Source organism: Haemaphysalis longicornis, unplaced genomic scaffold (assembly GCF_048455015.1).
Source record: "Haemaphysalis longicornis isolate Haplotype H1 unplaced genomic scaffold, Haemaphysalis longicornis Haplotype H1 scaffold_1, whole genome shotgun sequence".
NCBI lineage: Eukaryota > Metazoa > Arthropoda > Arachnida > Ixodida > Ixodidae > Haemaphysalis > Haemaphysalis longicornis.
In genome coordinates, this window is record NW_027526203.1 from 380,212,125 (window position 1) to 380,226,044 (window position 13,920).

A 13,920-nucleotide genomic window follows, 5' to 3' on the forward strand; every position below is an offset into this window, starting at 1 on the left:
CGGTGAAGGGTATGCCGTGTAAGACAGCATGACTGAAGGATGTTCGGGAAATAGATATAGCCTGTCTTCCTGTGGTATCGGCGAGGCTTGGATGGGGAATGCCCAGTAGATATGCTCTCTGGCGGCGGCATGAGCGGCCTCATTCCCCTCCAGAGACGCGTGCCCCGGGGTTCAGGTGATGGGCGGGTCGGGACGAGTGGACAAGCGCTGTAGAATGCGCAGGGCGGGAAATTCGGTAGTGGCGGCATTCGGCGTGCAAGTCTGGAACTACGACGAGGGTATCTTGGGCAGTGGCGGCGGCGGTGGAGTCAGTCGGGTGGGTTGGGGTGGAGGATATTTCGTTGCCTGGATGGTCCACAGCCAAGCTGTAGTGTGTAGAAGTTTTTTTTTAACGGCAGAACTGTTTAAGCCCAGCGTTATCCGTCCGTCGCACCAAAATGCCTCGCGGAACGATGACGTCACCTCGCGTTGCCTAGCAATCCCTGGCGCAGCTGTGCATAACTTGCGCTGGCTTCACTAGCCTAGGCATGGCTCCACCGAGCCTCACCAGTGCCAGTCAAGCCATGACGTCGCTGCGCAACACATGGAATAAAGGATCGTGTACAGCGGCGTCGTCCAGGCTTGCGAGTGGGCTTGCGCCAGGTGAGGAGCTCGTAAAACATACGAAAAAAATACCGAGCACACGTGAGCGTGCGCCTCGTGATGAGCGCCCGGCGTCGGCCAGCTCGACCTTCGAGAACACTCTGCCCAGCGTTCGCGGCGTGATCTCTGGCTAACTGTTTTCTTTGCCAATTCACGTGCGTTCGCATCTCAAGTGAGGAGCACAGGCGCTGAGTTCGCACTACAGACGCCGAGTTCGCGAAGACGGTTGCCGCAGGTTCTAGCGCGTCGCGGTCCACTTTGGGAGAGACGGAAAACCTGCAGACTTTTTAAAACGATCCGGGCCTGCCAGTCATGGAGAACTTTAATCGGCAAGTTAGGAAATCCATGTGAGATACAACAGTCGGGTCTACACGAGGAAGAGAGAGGGGCCGCCAGCTGTGCTGTTTCTCCAGCCTTGCACCACGTGTGCAAACTGCGCCATTCGTGCGCCTCCGAACACACACGAACGTGTGTGCTCGGCCCCTTATTTCTGAACACACACGAACGTGCCGAGGAGGCAACGAGCCCACGAGCAGGTGTTCGGAGTGCGCACCTCAAGAAAACAACGCTTCCCGATTCGGAATAGAGCAATTGGGTACCTCGCGTTATGAAACCGGCGTGTATCCGATTGTGCTATCATTTCATTGGGGGCGAACAGCATTTCCTTTGGGTTGGTAGGGCGGGCGTTGGGTTTGGAATTTGACTGGGCTGAAGTGGACTTTGGCTTTGGGCTTTGGCAGTGTGAGTTTTGTAATTTAGGAAGATGGATTGCGGACTTTTATTTAACTCAGTTTGCACGGAAAAAGCCTCGCTTTTAACCATCTTTTTCTTAAGAAAGGGGCAGACGTAAAAAAAGCCGAGTTAAAGCTAGTGAAAACCACCAGTTCCGGTGTTTACTCAGTGTTCGCATCTGAATTGCGAAGGTGGCCGATTACTATCTAAATGAATATTCGGGCAATATGAACGTTAGAATAAAGGGTAAGAGGTACTCGCAAAGCGAAAACACTCACGCGTCTTCGGGTCCACGTGTGTTCGCCTTGTCTATCTTCACGCAGGTTTAACGGTAGTTTTACCCGCCGTTCACGGCTAAAAACAGCTCAAGAGGCGAGTACGATGCGAAGTATACGATCGCTGACTGTCAACTGGGGCTTTATTGCGATGGCGCAATGCGTACAAAAGATGCCAAGGCGAAGGGACGAAAGGGATGCGGAAAGTGGTGCAGAAAACTGAAAGCAAAGAAGGCGAGGCACAGTGTGCGTTCCCAGGGTGCACGTGAGGATTCGTTATTGTTAAAAACGAAAAACGTTGATTTTTAAAATATCAGCTTTCTTCCAGAGCATACCCTGACGTAAAGAGTGTGTCTGCACAAAAGTGCGTTATTGGCGAAGTTAAGACAATTTGTAAATAAGCTAACAGTCAGAAAAACAAAAAAAAATTTAAAAAGCAATGAAATATAATCAACGGATATCCAGTTTGCCAATTGACAGTCAATTCTGGCGACCATCATCCGTAACAGAAAACTTAAAAAAAAAAAAATCGCGCCAATCCACCCCGTGAATGTGGTTGGAAAGCAAAGCTGTAAACGGCAGCCATAACGATTACTCATGCGACGTTACTTAAAATCACTCACATCGCTCTACAAATAATAAAACCAGAGAGAAGTGAAATGCACTTAACCACACCATTTATTACTTCAAAGAGATATTCTTGGTAAGGTTACATCAATGCATGATGCATGAACGGTATTTGGTTGAGTTGTATTGGTGTAGCGCAAGAGTGGAAACTTATTTTATAAAATTAAAAGGAAGCTCCAGCCCGGTGTTAGACGATCTGACTTCTCCGTCTCTGCGCCGCGGACGGAGGCGACGAGACTTGCGGCTGAGAAGGAGGAGGAAGAAATACTTCTGTTTAGATTTCTGAACGGCCCAGAGTGCAGCCTTGGGGAGTGATTCCTTCTTCTGTGGGGCCCATATGCAGTCCGCGCGGCCTGTGTTCTGTCCACCCGCTGAAGCTGGGTAGGTAGAGAGGGCCTGGACAGCAGCATCTCCCATTGCTCTTGTTGGGTAGTTGACGGAAAGAGAGGAGGGTGCTCAGGGCTAAAGTCGCACACCCCGATTACGGGGCGGAGTATTCCTACTTCTGAGAAAAGTTTACATTCAGCGTCATAGCGATTCGGATGCATTACGTGTAGACGCGTAGGCTGTGGGAAGGAGCCCGGATTGTATGAGCCGTAGGGTTCTCTCTGGAAAGGTCAGGGTAAGGCGAAGGTACGGTCTGTCTCAGAAGGCGATAATGCTGGATTATCTCCCTGGACGTGACAAGCGGGTGACTGTCCTCGTGCAGCTCCATAGCACGGGAGGTAAAAGCGCAGGCTTGTTGGGTGGGCGTATTTGTTGCCCTCCATTGAAGCGTGAGGCGGTGTCCAGATGAGCTGAATGGAACCGTTTGGGGAGTTGGTTTTTAGCACGCACAGTGCAGGTCAGGACACCCAACTCGACTGGTAATTCCAGTAGGCTTGCTGGGAATCGGTGACTACCCTCCGAACCCCTGGTTGAGTGAGAGCCAAGGTGATGGCTGCCTCTTCTGCTGCCGTCATTTGTTGGGTCCTAAGCCAGGTAAACGCAAGGAGGTTGGTTCTGGAGGTATCCACGATGATGGCGTGTTCCTGCCCTCGATGTTAGGAGAAGTCTGTGTAAATAACTGCATGAGCCCCACCGAGGGTGGTGTTTAGCGCTTGAGACCGTGCTTTTCGTTGACGCTCGTCATGTGAGGGGTTCATATTTCTAAGCAAAGGGAGCATCTTTAGTTTTAGTCGCCAAGAGTCTGGCAGTACGTCAAGCAGAGTGACATTCTGGGCTGCCCAGCCAATCTGGCGAAGCATGCGGTTACCCACCGCAGTTCTGAGTCGGACCTTCTGGTTAGAAAGATAGCCTTCTATCAGCTCTTCCACCGTGTTGTGGAGCCCGTGCTAAGCAGACTCAGTGTGGACGCACTCATGAGAAGACCAATGGCCTCCTCAACCGTCTTTCTAATCATTATATAAAGCATCTCTATGTCTTCCTCGTCGAGAAGAAGATAGGGGTTTGTCGTAAGGAACTCTCGAGAGGACAAAAGCTTCAATTAACCGAAAGGTACGGGATTCTTTTAGGCCTCGCTTCTTGGTGGCAACTCGCCTGATCATGTGTATGATTACATTAATGCTGTTTTTGAGGCGCTGCAAGGAGACGTCACTCTTGGTGTTGGCCTGGAAATGTAGGCCCAGGATCTTGATGCTGGGGTTTGGAGTGATGGCCTGGTCATGAAGGAGTATTTGAATGTATTCCTTGATTTGTCGTGAGGGCGGACGACAAGGAGCTGCGATTTTTTACGTGAACACTGGAGGCCACAGGCTTTAGCACATTGGCGTACTAAAAGTGAGATTCCTTGGATTGCTGTGAGCTTCCTTTAATTTTTGTAACTCTTAGCACATGAGCAAGGTGCGCACAGGGCCGCTAGACGGGCGTGAGTGGTCGTGTGACGCTTTCACGTGGCATTCAACGAGAAGGCAGGGGGTAAACCCGTAGATGTGCTTGGTGAGTACACCATTTGTCTTCCCAGTCTTCGCGTGGGCTCGTAGCTGAATCGGTAAGACAACGGGCTCTCGGTTTGTTAGGCTATTAGTTCCAGGTTCGGTTCCCGGCGGTGCCAGTAAATTCTTTTATTTGTTCGCTGGAGTTTTCTGGTGACACCAACGGTCGCGAAAGAACACTTGGGGGGTAGAGGTAGAAAGCTTTGCTTTAAAATGAAAATATAAGCGTAAAAACGAAGTAAATATATCGCAAAGGTCCACCTAGTTTCACTAGATAAGGTACAGAGTACTGTCACTGAGGTACGCAAGCATAGAGTTTCTTAGTAAGTATACTAGAGAGGAAACTGCGCCTGGTAATCCATGTCGGCGTGGGGGTTTATGGGAAGATCCCCCTTTTTGGCTTGTGCTTGGTATGACAATTGGATTCTTAAGCGGTTTGGGGGATTTGCTTTCTTCACTATGCATTAACACGTCTACGAGCTACGAGGAAGCCGAAATACTTCCTGTTCTGTGGTATACGTGTTCGGTGAAACAGCAGGCAGTGCGTGATCGCACCTGACGTTGGTCATGCCGCAGGCGAAGGGCGTATGACTGAGCGGGTAATATGCCGCCGCGAAATTTGTAGCCGACGAAAAAAATAAACAAAAGGTACTTCGGTGAAGACGAGATACGACATATACGGGCGCCTGAATCCGTCTTATCTTGTCATTGTTCACGACTGTTTAACGCCACGTTTTCTTTTTTCTTGTTAAACTGTAGCTGACGGTCGGTGCACCGGTTCACCACGAAGGTGACATTTTCTAGGCATGCTCAAAAAACTTTCCAAACTCTTCAAACAAATTATTATTTGAAATAATGGTGAAGTTCATAAAACAAGAGTCTATAATGAGTTTCCTCCCGTAATATTAACATTGTTCGTAACTACCACCTTGGCCTGCAAAATAGCAGGCACAAACGTTCCAGCAAAAACGCGCTTTACTTCCTTTTTTCTTGGTAATAGAACAGCCTGTTTTATTTTAAACTTACATAATTGCACACTATTTTTCGCGTTTTTGTGGAACTTTGTTTAAATTTGCGCTACCATCATCCTCCACAAGGAGAGCAATAAAATACCTATAAGGAAGGGCGTCAGAGAAGGAGACACAATCTCTCCAATGTTATTCACAGCATGTTTACAAGAAGTATTCAGAACGTTGGATTGGGAACAGGTGGGAGTAAGGGTTAATGGAGAATACCTCAGTAACCTCAGATTTGCTGATGACGTTGCCTTGCTAAGTAACTCGGCAAACGAATTGCAAAGCATTCTTTCCGCACTAGAGAAACAGAGTAGAACCGTGGGCCTGAAAATTAATATGCAGAAAACCAAAGTAATGATCAATAACCTCGGGACAGCAGAGCAGTTTGAGATAGGTGGCGAGGCAGGGGAAGTGGTAAGCGAATATATCTACTTGGGCCAAGTTGTGACCCCGGATCCCAACCAAGAGGCAGAGATAATTAGAAGGATAAGAAGGGGGTGGAGTGCATACGACAGACATTCTCAGATAATGAATGGCAGCCTACCATTGTCCCTGAAGAATTGATTGATTGATTGATTGTAGGGTTTAACGCGCCGACGCAACGCGGGCGATGAGGCGCGCCGTAGTGGAGGGCTCCGGATTAATTTTGACCACCTGGGGATCTTTAACGTGCGCCGAAATCTCGTACAAACGGACGTTTTTGCTTTTCGCCTCCATCAGAAAAGCGGCCGCCGCGGACGGGACTCGAGCCCGCGATCTCGTGCTCAGCAGCGCAACGCCTTAGCCACTGAGCCACCGCGGCGGGTCATTGTCCCTGAAGAAGAAAGTGTATGATAGCTGCATCTTACCGGTACTCACCTACGGGGTAGAAACTTGGAGGCTCACTAAGAGGGTTCAACTTAAATTGAGAACGACTCAGCGGGCAATGGAGCGGAATATGATAGGTGTAACATTAAGGGACATGAAGAGAGCGGAGTGGGTCAGGGAACAAACGCGTGTTAAGGACATATTAGTAGAAATTAAGAAGAAATTGACGTGGGCAGGGCATGTAATGTGAAGGCAAGATAACCGTTGGTCATTAAGGGTAACAGAGTGGATCCCTAGAGAAGGCAAGCGTTGCAGGGGGCGGCAGAAAGTTAGATGGGCAGATGAGATCAAGAAGTTTGCGGGGATGAATTGGCCGCAGTTAGCACAGGACCGGGATAATTGGAGAATAATGGAAGAGGCCTTTGCCCTGCAGTGGGTGTAGATAGGCTGCTGCTGCTGATGATGATGATAATGTTTAAATTTGCGGCCACTAAAACGTTTCAATCCAAGCGAAAGATGAAACTTGGGAGACCGCATGATTTAATGGCGGGCCATGAGCATAGAGTTTCATACTAATATATACTAGAGGGAAATCTGGCGCCACTGTCTAGGGGAGCCGCGCTTCAGCGAGCGTTCCCGCATGTGCTGGCCAGGCACGTTCCACTTGTCCTTGGCATGGCTCAAGAACAGGCTGAAAACTTGGCTTTGGCTGCCAAAAAGCAGCAATATTACTGTAGAAGGTTCATGAATTGTTTTGTTATTATAAAATAGAACCTCCAAAAAAATTAATTTGTCAGTGATTATTTAGAACCTTCATGTATGATGAACAAAAACACTGTTACCCTTTTTTGTTGATTTTGGTTTTGATACAAAAAAGAAGCCATCTGGGTAGTTAAGCCAAGTAGGCGAGGAACGTCGTTAGGTGCAATGGCGCCGCCGGCGGCGGCCCGCTACTTCAGCGACAGATTCCCCTCTAGTATATATTAGTATGTCCATGACGACTCAGACGGCCTTGATGTGAGCCGCATAGACGCTAGCTCCAGATTCCTCTCTAGTGTATATTGTAAGAAACTCTATGGTACGCAAGTGAGCAATGGCGGCCATTTGGGTGTTTATCAGAGTTGCCAGATTGCCGCTTCTGTGGCCTCACCGCTAACTTTAACTAGGTCATTTGCAAACAACACTGCCGAGGACGCAGCAACACGGCATCTTCGGACGCACTTCTGTAGCTGAAATGCTGCGAAGCGCGTTATCTTTGATTCGTCCGAAACGACGTCAGTCGCGCGCAGCCTCAGAGCACGGAGGACGAGCTGAGACTACCACAGTTGACCGACAGAAAACGCATAAACAACAAAATGGCGGTGACCATGAACTGTCGCAGTGTAAACAAATGTCACGGGATGCGAACTGACTAATTATCACGGCGTCGGCACGGAACATTAATAGGAGAAAATAGTGCCGATACTCTGTACCCTTATCTAGTGACACTAGGTATACCTAATCCAGTGCCCTTACGCGATGAGGTCGCAAAAACAGAAAAACAAAGGAAAGAGCGGTGAGTTGACTCGCTTCTTCAATGGCACCAAAGAAACGCAAGTTTGGTGACACGGAGAAGCGGCGTAACAAAGCTTCCTTTTTGAATTGCACGCAACCATTGCAAGACTTGTGTTTGCGCACTTTTTTTCCGTTTGCTTCATTGCAAAAAAAAAAAAAAAAAAGAGACGAGAAGTGATTTCAAACCATGTATACATGTGATTCATACAGCTTGGTGCTCGTGATCTTAAGCTAAACGTCGTGGCTCGATTTTGAATGCTCTTGGTATAGTCGCGTCCTCCACTTCTTCTATATATACAGTCGGCTCTCGATAATTATAAGTCGACTGAAATTTTAGGTTAATTGAAAAGGATGTGCTGGTCCCGGAAATTTTTCATGCCATTCAGTGGAAGAAATCGCTCGATAATTCGAAGCTAAGACCCAATAAATCGGCCGATTGGAAGTTATTTTGAATAAAAAGCGTCGAGGTGACCGTCCTTTCTCGATAAAATTCAGAATTTTGGAGCACAAAAAAATTCAGGGAAGCTTGCACTCACGCGCAAGACTTGAATGGCGAAGCTGTTGCAAGTGAGCATTGCCGGACACATAGCTAAGTTTCCATATCATTGCTTATTTGCTTAGTTGTGGTGCTAGTAGTCGTCGTCATATGCATCAAAGAGGTCGTCGTCTTCTTCGCGCAGCGAGTGGTGGATGCAAAGTCATCCTCATCATTGTGGACTTCCACCAGCTCTTTGTCATCGACTCGAGACATGCAGCGGTGGCGGGATCTGCAAGTCGTCTCGGGGAGGATTGGCACACTCGTAGCCATGTCTCCACTTATCCATAATGGCTTCTGGAGAATGCGGCGGCCGCAGTGACCTCCCCCAACTAGGGTGTATTTTCAACTTTAGCATTAGCGCTGAAGTTTCTTTTTGCTAAAGCCACTGCGCCTGCCAAAGACGCTCGGCGATCACCATTGCACGCGCTCACGAGCTCTTGGTACTTGGCACGCGCTCACGAGCTCTCAACCTTTTTTGTTGTAACCCGTTGTGTGAGCAGCCTGTGTGTCGGACGTTTCAGGCTTCGATTTTAGAGATAAGGCTAGACCATGATGGCAACTTGGGGCCGAAAGTTGAGATTCTGAAATGAATCGAGAAGGGAGACGTGTTGCGGACTGATAACAATGCTGTTATAGTGCTCTTTGTTTAATTGGAAGTTTGGTTAATTCGAAGTTTTTTGCGGTCCACGTGGACTTCGTATTAATTAACGGAAGTCGACTCTACCAGCTTTTACATAAAATCCTTGCTCCTTGGACACTCATCATGTACGCCATTCTGATGTCCCATAAACCACCGGACAATGTTTTGCAAGGATGAAGGAATGTCGTATTGTTTAAGAACGATCTCCAAAAAGGCTTTGCGCAAAGACTGACCTACAGCTTCCCACAGTGCACGTATACTGTGCCGCCGGTGTTTACTGGTTAGGACACCTGGCCTTCACTCCGGTAGCACGCAGCCATCCTTCCGCATCCTGTGCATCTTAATTGAATTGGATTATATCTTTAAGGAGTGCACATGATATATGATTTGCTATAAACACACTAGGAGGTCCCGAGGTAAAAACCGCAGGCGGGATCTCCCATTTTGTGAAACAGATACTCCAATTTTATTTGTAGTGATTTGTGAGATTGCAACGCGTTGGAATACAGTCTGGAGATCCGTACGCCTGGCTCAAGTTCCGCGTAATATGGCGTAGAGTTCCGCGTGGTTTGATAACGTTGTTTCTGATCGCCAATAGCTGAAATCAAGACTGAACGGTCCCAAATTTCCGTCCCCTTCCGGAGCATTCCCAAAGTAACCAACAGCGCCCCTCTTACCTATCCTCGACTAATCAGCGGTGTTGCGCGCGTCCTTGCAGATGCCACTGTATGTTTACAACAATGACATGTCTACTGCCAACACGCACTCACTCGCGTGCGCAAACACACTCACACAGACACACACACACACAGAGACACACACACACACGCGCGCGCGCGCACGCCCGTGTGTGTGCGTGCGTGTACGTCTGTGTGCGTGCGTGCGTGTGTGTGTGTGCGTGCGTGTGTGTGTGTGTTTGCGCGCGCGAATGAGTGGGTGTGTGCGTGCGTGCGTGCGTGCGTGTGTGCGTCCGTGTGTGTGCGTGCGTGCGTGTGTGCGGTTGTGCGCGTGCGTGCGTGCGTGCGTCTGCGTGTGTGTGTGTGCGTGCGTGCGTGCGTGTGCGCGCGCGTGTGCGTGCGTGCGCGCGTGTGTGTACGCACGCACGTACGCGCGCGCGAAAAATTACGGGGTATGCTTAGACCTTTCTACGAATGTGAAGGGGAAATCTGATGATGTGCTGTTAATATTTCTCTTGAATTTTTCGGCCGCTCCTGTCACCATTTGACCCCTGGGCAGCACCCTCCAAAGCAATTGCAGCTAGCTCGCCATCGCCTGGAGTCACTTGTTTGCCCCCATGGTTTCCCACCTCTCGAGGCGGGTCGTATTGTACGTGCGGAAGCGGCGCATCCTTATTTGACAACGCGGTTTCCTTTTCCTGGCGCACGCTGCGTCGCCCCTTCTAAGAGCCCTCCTCCGATACCCTTCCGCACTGCTGTTTCCCTTTCCCGACGCGCGATCCTTGGCTCGCGATCCGATTACCTGGCGCCGTTCTGTGCAACTCACAACAATTTTAAAGCGAAGCTGTAGGGTTCTCACTGACGGCGCCTGTAATGCGAAAACGCCCTGCAAAAAAGCCAACTTTATCTGGCGATGATATGAATGATCGTGGGTGAAGAGAAATAAAAAAACGCTTCAGTGGCCGGAATCGAACCTGGGTCCCTCGCATTGTCAAGCCGGCGCTTGACCTTTCGCTCTATTTCGACACAGTCGTAAATAAGTCCAAACTCCGGCTACAACCAACAAATCCGTCACGAGGAAGCTTCGCGTTCTACCATCGTCGTCGTTAGAGTGAGGGGTGCAGGATCTTTCGTATCTCATGCTTTCCATGAAACATTCTAATCTGAGGTCTTCGCCTTAAACGCAGGTCAGCCAACGGATCAGCAAGAATTTAAAAACCACGCTGGATGTGGTGCCTACTTCAAAGAATAGCTTGCACGAGTGAGGTGAACGCATGATGTTGTTACCGAGCGCTCCGAAACAGGTCACAGTGAGGCGCTGTAGTCCTTGGCAATCTAAGCCGCGTACATGTAACACTCCTTTTTGGCTCCCTAGGGCCCTATACGGTAACGAATTGCCTTCAAACAGCGTTTGACTGTGCAGGTTTCACACCATTGTGAGAAACCTTTATGAGAGACCAGGAGGACTGGGCGTAGCCTATATACTAAGAGCAACTGAGTGCATCCCAAAAAAAGTCTCCATACCCCCTTCCCTCAACCCCCCATAAAACCTAATCAAATAAAATCCAGGTACACGCCGTATACTTACAGTCAGTGTACGAGATGTGCCGTTGGTGGAGGGCTACGAGTTGATTCAATCACCTCAGATTATTTAGTTCACCGAAACAGACGTTCTTTTGTCTTTTTTTTTTTTATTTCGCCTCAGTGAGAAATACAGAAGCCCCGACCGGGAGTCGACGCCGTGGCATTGTGCTGACGCTGAAATCTTGACGGTGAAAACGGAAAAAAAAAAAAAAAAAAAACGCCGCGGTGGCTCAGTGGCTAAGGTGTTGCTCTGCTGAGCCGCCCGAGGACGTGGGTTCTATTCCCGGCCGCGGTGGTCGCTTTTCTGATGGAGGCGAAAAGCAAGAACGCCCGTGTGTACGATATTTCGGCGCACGTTAAAGATCCCCAGGTGGTCAAAATTAACCCGGAGCCCTACAGTACGGCGAGCCTCATTGTCTGTTTAACGTCGGTGCGTTAAGCCCTACAATCAACCAAACGGCAAAAAATGACGAAGGGCGAAGAAGGAAAAATTCAAACTTTCACTGCGAACAAATTATTTATATTCGGGCGCAAATTCAGCACTTACGTGCCCTCCCCTGCCCGTTACAAACAAGAAAAAAAAAGAATCACCAGATAAAGCAGGAATGCACAAGTAGGGCTATTTTTTATGGCGTAGTCACCCCTAGCTGCCAGCGCTAACCCTGTTATCAGGCAACGAGTAGTGTGCACAGCCCGATTGTAGGAACGAAGCGCGACAGAAAGCTTGGTCCTCCCACCCTGTTTACGCACTGGAGTACTTTGCACGCTGACCCGTGAAAGCTCCCTTGGGAGATCGTTCTCCTGCCAGCACAGGTGAGAAACGCCCCCGCGCTTTAGCGAGCTTGGAAATAGAGGGTGCACTATATATGGCTGTTCCGCCCCGTTTCGCCACTCTTCTTTAAGGTTAGTTGGAAAAGCATGAATATATTCAGTTTGCACAGCTAAGCGTATCAAAACTACGTAAATAAAGAAAATGGTTATTCAAAAAATGTTAGCTACGTTATTGCAATAAAGGGCGCAAGCACTGGGACAAATGGAAAGCGAAAATGAACATTCGTGCATGAGTGTACTGGTAGTACAATAGCACCAAAAAAATCTGTCTGGACACATCCCACATGTGCAAACATAAATAGCCATCTGCTATCTAGCACGACAGAAATGCTCGTCATAAATTATTTTTATGCGAACTTGAATGAGTGACTGTAATGATCAAAATCCAACTCGACATCCCTATGACACGGTAAAACATCCCGAGTAATTTATGAACAAAGAAACAACTTTTTATTGAAGTCCTGTGCCCTTTTTTTTTACGGAGCCGTAAGAACGCTATTTGAATTTTCAATGCACAATACAGAATGTGTAATCAAGCCGCGTTCACGGAGGGCGTGGACTTTCGGCATGTTCGGCGTATACATAGTTCAATTGAGAACTATGTAGTGGGAAATTGATTGATTGATTGGTTGATAGTAGGGTTTAACGCACCGACGCAACGCAGGCGATGAGGCGCGCCGTAGTGGAGGGCTCCGGATTAATTTTGACCACCTGGGGATCTTTAACGTGCGCCGAAATCTCGTACACACGGGCATTTTTGCTTTTCGCCTCCATCAGAAAAGCGGCCGCCGCGGCCGGGAATCGAACCCGCGACCTCGTGCTCAGCAGCGCAACGCCTTAGCCACTGAGCCACCGCGGCGGGTGTAGTGGGAAATTCAGACGCACGCATACTCCACAAGCCCAGTGGCGTATACCTGCTTCGCTCCCTGACAAGTACGGCGGAAGGGAGGATCCACATCTGCGCGTATACTGATGGAATTTAGAGCAGAGTGCCTCTAGAAAGATATTGGGGGGCATATAGAGGAACTCTAGAGCAGAGAGTAGGGGAAGGGGGGGGCGATAACGGGTTCCCGCTAGCGTCTTGATCACTCGTCACCGTATAGCTTGCTTCGATCTTAAAAAGGCTATGAAGACAAAATTCAAGTTTTTGTTCAATCGGGAGATTGCCTGGTTAGAATAACACTGACACCACTTTTAACGTACACTATACTCAAATAAGCTATCTAATGAAGAAAACATAGAATAGACGTGCGACTCGATCACCAGCTACTTTCCCGCAGTACAGTTATGATGTATAATGGACCGCTTGTTGCATTTGACGGAGGCCGACAAAATCCAGCCCAAATGAAACAGGGATAATATAAGCTTGCAGAACGAGCTATTCACGCTTTAATTTAGTGCATATTTATTTGTGTCAGGAAGGATGCTGGGGTAAATAATGTAAGTGACGAATAAAAACGTAAACATAGACGCAGCTAGTGTGGCTTTGTACAAGCCGACGCTGACACAGCCGTCTGGCGCGTTGGGCTTGTCTGACATGGCACTGCCAACCGACATAAGTGACTGCCACTTCCATGACCTTGTCTATCGAGTGGTACCCGATTTTTCGCGAAACGATTATTATCAACCGTAACAAAATACTTAAAGTGCAAGCACCGGTCAGCAACAAACCTAGGGCGGACAGCGGTCCTTGAGGTTCAAGCACCGTTCAAGCACCGCTGTCCGCACTCGATTTGTTTCTTGCTGGACTTGTACTTGGCGTATCTAGGAAGACGGGCGGTAACCAAGGTAACAAAAGATGCGTTCTGGCCATAGCGGCAACCTCAGTCGACATATTAACTTTAGTTTTAGGCACCTTCCCACAATACGTCATTGCTGACGTCACGAAACATACGAAGCAGTGGGAGCTCGCAGCCGTTCCGCGGTATATCCTACTCTTTGCTCTTCCTCAACCAATATTCTAATCTTCTTTTGGACCCGCCGCGGTGGCTCAGTGGCTAAGGCGTTGTGCTGCTGAGCATGAGGTCGCGGGTTCGATTCCCGACCGCGGCTGCCGCTTTTCT